The sequence below is a fragment of the Chrysemys picta genome, chromosome 3 (assembly GCF_011386835.1).
Source record: "Chrysemys picta bellii isolate R12L10 chromosome 3, ASM1138683v2, whole genome shotgun sequence".
Taxonomy (NCBI): domain Eukaryota; kingdom Metazoa; phylum Chordata; order Testudines; family Emydidae; genus Chrysemys; species Chrysemys picta.
The window spans coordinates 159,621,040-159,628,852 of record NC_088793.1 but is presented as its reverse complement, the minus strand read 5'-3'; the positions used below and the strand labels follow the sequence as shown (position 1 = coordinate 159,628,852).

At 39.1% G+C, this 7,813-nt stretch overlaps 1 protein-coding gene across 15 annotated transcripts in view; it reads left to right on the top strand.

Moving 5' to 3' along the window:
• The window catches only part of DISP1 (dispatched RND transporter family member 1), a 198,634-nt gene that overhangs the window by 80,929 nt on the left and 109,892 nt on the right, over positions 1-7,813 (top strand). Inside the window, exon 1 of one of the 15 annotated variants that reach the window (XM_065589393.1) lies at positions 6,000-6,126. The exons of 10 other annotated variants lie outside the window; for them this stretch is intronic. The gene's annotated coding sequence lies outside the window, so the exon portion shown is untranslated. Of the gene's footprint in view, positions 1-5,999; positions 6,127-7,813 lie in introns of those variants that run through there. 4 more of the 15 variants (XM_065589384.1, XM_065589382.1, XM_065589386.1 and 1 more) reach the window with 4 other exon arrangements.

Below are 7,813 nucleotides of genomic sequence, written 5' to 3'. Positions count from 1 at the left end.
GTGGGATTGGAAGGATACAGGTCAGGAGTGGACAGGTAGAGATTTGTGTGTAATTGGTGTGGAGATGGTACTTAAGTCCAAAAAGTGTAATCAGATAAATGTTGTTGTAAAGCACTCTTGCCAGTTCGCCTAGATGCTAAAATGGATGTCTACCTATTGATCAGAAAATAGAATATCCCAGCAGATAATAAAACATCAGAAAATTAAGAATAAGATCTGATAATGAGCATTTGTGGCATTAATAGTAGTAAAAACAGCCAAAGCATGCAGTCATGAGAGTTGCATTGAAACAGTTTTGACAAATAACGCATGGAGTAATTGCAAAACAAGAGAATTCTCTGATTTCCCCGCCCCTCCCCCCCCCAAAAATCATTCTTAAAATCTCCTGATATGTGTGGTTCTAGAAAACACACTCTGAATATAGGATACATGCAAAAAGCACATGTAGCAGTGGATTCCTTAGTGCAGAAAGACCTATATCACTCCTTCAAGGTCGTTTCTTTTGCCTTGGTTATCGGGATCATATGGAAAATTAACTTTTACTTTTATAGTCTCTGTTCTCTAATCTCTTCTTCTGAACAATTCTCATAGTCAGTTTAGTAAAATAGGACAACTCTGAGTTTGACTGGGATTTGGCCTTCTGCTAAGTTTACTCCTAAGTGCATTGTATAAATTATGTAGGTTGTAAATGATACATACCTAAATATTATCTTTCAAGTCCAGGAGCACAGCAATAAAACTTTCAATAAATATTGTCTGCTAAGGATCTTAATCCATAGGCATGCCAAGAATATGGGTATTTTTGCTCTGGACCTCGCTTGAATAGCACTTTCCTTCTGTCACTACCTGGCAGTAGCTACAGTTAATTCTTCAAAGGCATTTTAAGTGTAGTGAGGCCTACAGAAATGGGACTGCAGAAAAAAAGAGAAAATTTGCCTCATGAAGCACTCCAAGAAAACGTCTATCGTAGATTCCTACCTTCGCCAAATGAGGAGAAATTCTTATGTAGAAAACTAAATTAGTTTGATATCCTGTGGCACTCATTGCACTTCTTCATAGAAGAAAGTGCTTGTGTTTGCCAACAGAGCACTTTGATTTACATCAGCTCCTTCTGAAGAACTGTATTGCGGTAACCTCTCCTTGAACAGAGGAAGGCTGGGCCCATATGCTTATCTGACTGTTCACAACTAGTTTAATTGAATAAAACTTGCCAAATAGTAAAAGATTTTAACAAATGTATACTTGATAATCCTTAATCTTTCCTCTGCAATATGCTCCATTTTTTGATTTAGTAGGGTATTTTTCCTTTTACATTCTCAACAGTCCCTAGCTGTCAGGAAATAGCTGTGAAACTCCCTGGCAAAATGTGATCTCGCTTTAGAGGATGGCCCCCATCCCACATATAAGATGGGAACCTACTGCCATCAGTTGCTCTGTTGGCACAAGAGGCAGAGATCTGTGGTATAGATCTAAAGGTTTCAACTGTGCTGATGACTGACGTGGGGATCAATATGTTCAAAGAACTTTACTGTTGCAAAATCAAGAACTCAAACTAGGAAGTGCTAGAATTAAGACTGCATCCCCTTATGCATATGCACAAGGGGATTAATTAAGGTCCACCCCCTTGTGCATATGCAGTATGATATATGCTCCGCCCCTTCCCCCCCACAAGACACTCTGACACTCTGCCTTATTCAGTACACAGGATGGATAGTGCTCAGGGAATAAATTAGGGTTGTGTATGATTCTAGGAAAGTCACTGAAACCAAACTTTTTTTTTTACAGGGACCTACTAATTGTGTGTTTCTCTCTTTCTGGGTGCCCACCTTCAGATGCTGGGGCCAGTTTACAGAAGTGCTGAACACTCATAAGGGTAACTGAAGTCAATGGGACCTGTGCTCTGAACCTAAAAAGTGCCAACTGCAAAATATTGTGAAGAATCAGGGCGTAAGTCTGATTGGTAGATGCATTCCAGCTACTGGACACTCACGTCAGTCACCCAAAATTAAAGCTCATGTTTGATCTTAGTCTCTCTCTGCCTCAGTTACCCATCCTTAAAATGGGGATATTAATACCACAATACCTCATGGGGGAATTGTGAAGCTAAATTCATTAGTGTTTGTGAAACACTCAGATCCTATGGTGATGAACACCATAAATAAGCCCATGAGGAAATCAGCAGTTCAGTCTTTAGAGCAGTGTCTGAAGAGAGTGCTGTAAATATGACAAGAGGGCGCACATTGAATGATAAAGATAAAAATAAATATTAGATAGCAACCCATTCATTGAGCACTGTCCATCCTGTGAAATGAATGAGGCAAGGGTCCTGTGGCAAACATGCTAGTGATCATTTAACTAAAGACTGTATCGTAATGCACATGCAAAAGAGGCTCAAATTAAGGTTGCATTGGCAACCTCAATTCTTCATTTCCTAGCTTGGCTTTGAAATCTTAATGTGTGTGTTCATTTTTTCAAATGCAATTTGTGATTACATTGATTGTCAAGAGTTTGTTACACCGAGTCAGTCTCTTGCATCTCAGCGTGGTTTTGGTTGAGGAAGCTTGGTGAGTTTTTTTTGCATCCCAAGTTCACAAGTAACTTCAGCCTTCTCAGGTGTCCAGTAACTGGCATTTTTCACATGATGGTAAAGCAGGGAAGTGTAGAAAAGTATGTATTGCTTCAACACTGTGTGTCCCTGTCATGCTGCTGCTTAATTTCAACCATTGAATCATGACCATGTCACAGGTGCAGACTATATAGGAATCAGATGTCTGGCTGCATTTCACAGCCCTTAATCCTGTGGGTTTTTTTTTTTTAAATCAGAAATAACTGCTTGTCTTTAGTCTTGGCAAATACAATGTGTAGGAATTGCAACAAAATGGTGAGTCTGCAGAAATGTCAGTGTTATCAAGAAGACACCGAATTAAATTAAAAGAAAACACATTTCAAGGGACATTGTCTTAATCACAGTTCTACTTGAAATGTTTGCCTACTAGTGTTTAAAGTAATAATATCAAAGATTATAATACCTAAAAACTTTTTTACTTTGTATACTTAACGAACTATATACAGAGGGATGCTTTCATTGCTCTCCCTCTATATAATCATTTAGCGCCTAAATACCCAAATATACAGTTGCATCACTTTACCTGTATTTATTTATTTATTTTTCACTTTAACTGTAGTTTTTGTTTAATCATAAAAACAACTCATTGGCCTTATTATTCTGTTGCAGGCATTTAGCATGGTATTGTTAACATTTTTAGTTACATTTGCATCACATGGCTTATTTACATGGAGTTGCGCTGGATTTGTGTGTAGAAAATCTAGGCCTTTGTAGCACCTCTGAACGGAGTTATATTTCTGTGGCAGATAGAGACCTTTGTAGACAAAGGGGGTCTGTTGTCCCATCAACGTGTGTGGGTTTTAACTGCATATAATGCTGACAAGAGTTTTATGCCTATAAATGCTTAGCTTGTTAATGGGAGAATAGTCTCCAGGGTAAACTAATTATCCAACCTGTTTAGACACCTGAATATGAATGCAACCTTACAGTTAAATGGTCACAAACTCCAAACAAAACATTCTGAATAAGAAGTCATGTTTATAAGTTTTATGAGCTGTGATCATTGCAATGTTAGTAAATGTATTTCTTTCAATGTTTGCAGAAATGTTTAGATCAGATTTGTTAGTGCTCTGAATTTTTATAGTTCCTTGCCATTAACTTCCTTGCTTTGATATTTTAAGTGCAAGGTCTGAAGAGAAGTAGTTCGTAATTTCTGTAAACTTAAACGATAGATTCTTTCACAGTAGCATTTTTTACTTTCATGTTCAGAAATAAAACAGGAAAAATATTTGCTGGAAATACCCTGTTATGCATATATCTTGAGATGGAAGGGAGATATCAGATGTACAGTAAAAGTGCTTTGCTACTGACCTAACCAAATCAGCATTTCTATTTTGTATCCCTGTCCTGTCCTACTTTATCAGTTGCCACTTTAAAAAACGAGGGCAGCTGCCTAGGTTATGAGAGCTAAATTTTAAAAACAGACTTAAATTAGTGGGGAAATATTTCCATATCGTAATAAAGTTGTTTAATTTGTAAAGACATGCTGTTTTCAGAGATTTGAGATTTACAGCTTGAAAATTAAGTTTCATGAATTAAAATCAGGACACTCCAACTACTTTCACGTAGTCTTTGGTACTAGAGTTTTTAGTCCTTGTATGAGTAGCAGTCTCTACTAATAATAGATTTAAGGAGAGTGGATCGACTAATGCACCTTTTATAAGCTCTCTTGGCATGTGTAGCTACTGTGCCTCTAAAGGGGATTCTGTGGTAGTTATCTTTTTTTCAGTCATTTTGTTTTGTTTCCCAAATATTCCTCATCACTATCCTATTGTATTTTCCTCTACTTCACACGTCTAGCACTAGAGTGTTTTATACTCCACATGTTTTTTTAAAAATCCATATTTTATTCAAATATTTGCAGCACTGATACAACTTTTCCCCTCCTGAATACTATGTTGCAGTGATCAGCACAGACAGCTTACACTTTATAGTGGGACAATGTTTAATTGTCTTGTTGAAAACAGCTCCAGCTAGAAATTTCTACACTGAGATTCCTTCCTGCCCAGATGAAACTAATAGTTTCAGGCTGTGTTTCTGTCTGTCATTACTAATCCAGATACAGGTACTGCTTTTAATGTTCTTTTTCTAAATTTCAAGAAACAGTTTGTACCTTGAGATCCAAAGAGTAATGCTTGAAAATTTTAGACCGCTTGAGGCACGATTTTCTGACACACTTCTAATTAAAAACTTTTGTCTGGAGGGAGCTTCATAAAATGTTCTGTGCAAAAAAGGTGTGGTCTTGGGTAACAAGCAAAAATGTGCTTTCAGCTGAATTATTTACCCCCTCGAGTAAAGAATCTGTAGATTTGAGATTATATTCCTGACATAAAGCAGTTGTTTAAGAATACTAGATGTCTGCCGCTAAAGCACATTAATATACTTGCATCTCCTTTTATTGTTTAAGATAATACATTTAGTTATATTTTTGAGGATGGCTGGGGAATTTTTCTGTTCGTATGGTAGATGAGATTAGCAGGGTAATCAAGTTAACAGACTAAAGAATTGTACATCTAGGTGCTTAATGCAGGGTATGCTCCTCAGAGTGTCCTTGACTCTAAAATCTGCATGTTCCACGTCCACCCTGAGTCCAGTGGAGCTCCAGTGCAGCCTTCAAGGTACTCTGCAAAGCAAGATTTATCTGTTTTCTCAGGCATTCCTCTAAGGAGAAGAAATCTTTTTGCTTTGGAGAGATGAGATTGCTGTTTAAAAATAAATAAATAAATAAATAAAAATCATCACCCTAAACTTCAACAGTAGTGAGGAAAAAGCTTGATGGTTGCCCAAGAATTCATAGATTCTAGGACTGGAAGGGACCTTGAGAGATCATTGAATCCAGTCCCCTGCCCTCATACAGGACCAAATACTGTCTAGACCATCCTGATAAACATTTATCTAATTCATTCAACCCTTTGCTAAGACTAAGAATTGTACTGTAAACAGAGATCACAGATTCATTTTACATAAGCAACTAAAAAACTGTTTGATTATTTTTGATCCTTATTGACCTGTGCTGGACATAAACTAGTGGTTTAGAGCTAAAAAAAAAACTTTATTGCTAATCCCTGTACTACTTAGTTATTTTCTGGACCATTCAGCATGCAAGGAATTGAAACTAGTGTTCTGGTATCTTACTGGTTCTCAGTGCTTATATTCAGTGTGACAGACCCAGACCAGTGGGGTACAGGAGTCTGGTAGAGGGCAAATATACTGGTCATTGGATGAGTAGTTTTCTGTTCCCTGAGTGACCAGAGAAGGGGCTGCACTAGAGTAATCAGGAACCTGCTAGAACCAGTTAAGGCAGGCTAATGAGGACTCCTGGAGCCAATTAAGAAGAAGCTGCTAGAATCAATTAAGGCAGGCTAATCAGGGCACCTGGGTTTTAAAAAGGAGCTCACTTCAGTTTGTGGTGCGGGTGTGAGGAGCTGGGAGCAAGAGGGTGTGCTGCTGGAGGACTGAGGAGCACAAGCGTTATCAGACACAAGGAGGAAGGTCCTGTGGTGAGAATAAGGAAGGGGTTTGGAGGAGGCCATGGGGAAGTAGCCCAGGGAGTTGTAGCTGTCATGCAGCTGTTACAGGAGGCGCTATAGACAGCTGTAGTCCACAGGGCCCTGGGCTGGAACCCGGAGTAGAGGGCGGGCCCGGGTTCCCCCCAAACCTCCCAATTGACCTGGGCTGTGGGTCCTTCCAGAGGGGAAGGTCTCTGGGCTGTTCCCCAACCCACATGGTGAATCTCTGAGGCAAGAAAATCCGCCAATAAGCGCAGGACCCAGCAAGATAGAGGAGGAAGTTTGTCACATCAGTTAAAAAGAACTGTCAGGATAAAAAAAAAAAAAATCCTCACCTGTCTCATTTATAACTCCTGAGATTATAAATGTTTTTCATTTCACTTCTGGCCGGTTTTGCTCTTTGTTAATGCCTGAACTAAGCAAAATAATGTAGGCAAAAAAGAAGTAAACAGACTGGCCATCTTCATTTTCTGGTTCTTATGCCCTAGAAATGCTGCACTTTTTTAGGTTGTAAATGCTGCAGAATAAATCCAAACCAACTGTATTCAATGGAATTTTGTAAAGCCTAATAGCATTTATTTTAATATTGTGCTTTGTAAAACCTTATTTTACAAAATCTACATTTGGGGGGCAGTAATGTCCCTGTTAAATATATTTTGGTTCTCATTTGCAAATCATCTACAGTGAGGAAGGAAAAAATTATTGAATTGGATGTATCACCAAGGCATGGAGACAGCTCAGACAAAAACTTCTGTGTGCCAAAACATCACCTGTAAAAGACTGATGCTGTTAAATCTAGTCACACGTCCAGCACTAGTCAGCTCACATTAACTGGCAGAGAGAGAAGTTAATTGCTAATTAGACTTTTTTTTAATGGATTAGTTTTGTCCTAGTAGTTGAGGAGAAAACTTAGTCCTTGTATGAGTAGCAGTCTCTACTAATAATAGATCTAAGGACAGTGGATCCACTAATGCACTTTTTATGAGCTCTCTTGGCATGTGTAGCTACTGTGCCTCTGAAGGGGATTCTGTGGTAGTTATCTTTTTTTTCAGTCATTTTGTCTTGTTTCCCAAATATACCTCTACCTCGATATAACGTGACCCGATATAACATGAATTCGGATATAACGCGGTAAAGCAGTGCTCTGGTGGGGGCGGGGATGCGCACTCCGGCGGATCAAAGCAAGTACAATATAACGCGGTTTCACCTATAATGTGGTAAGATTTTTTTGGCTCCCGAGGACAGGGTTCTATCGGGGTAGAGGTGTATTCCTGATCACCATCATGTTGTATTTTCCTCTACTTCACACATCTAGCACTTTGAGATTCTTCATCACACTCCATCTATCAGCTAGAAGGATGGCGGGTCTGGTTTATTTATGATATATCTTAACTGCAGAATTTACCTGGGTGTGAGAACCTGCAGGGGTGACAGGTTTGTATAATTTTTGGTGGTGCCCAGAACAGGTCCAAGTCTCCCCTCTCTCTCTCTCCTCCCTCCCCCACACACCTGCCTTGTAAGCTGATATATATTTTTTAAAATAATGTAAAAATGGACTGGAAACAGTAAGTGTTTCACAGTTTCCCTATATTGCACAATGTGGGGTGGGGAGTGAGGGCTGTGGGGTGGGGCTGTGGATGAGAGGTAAAGGGTGCAGGAGGGGGCTCAGGGCTAGGCA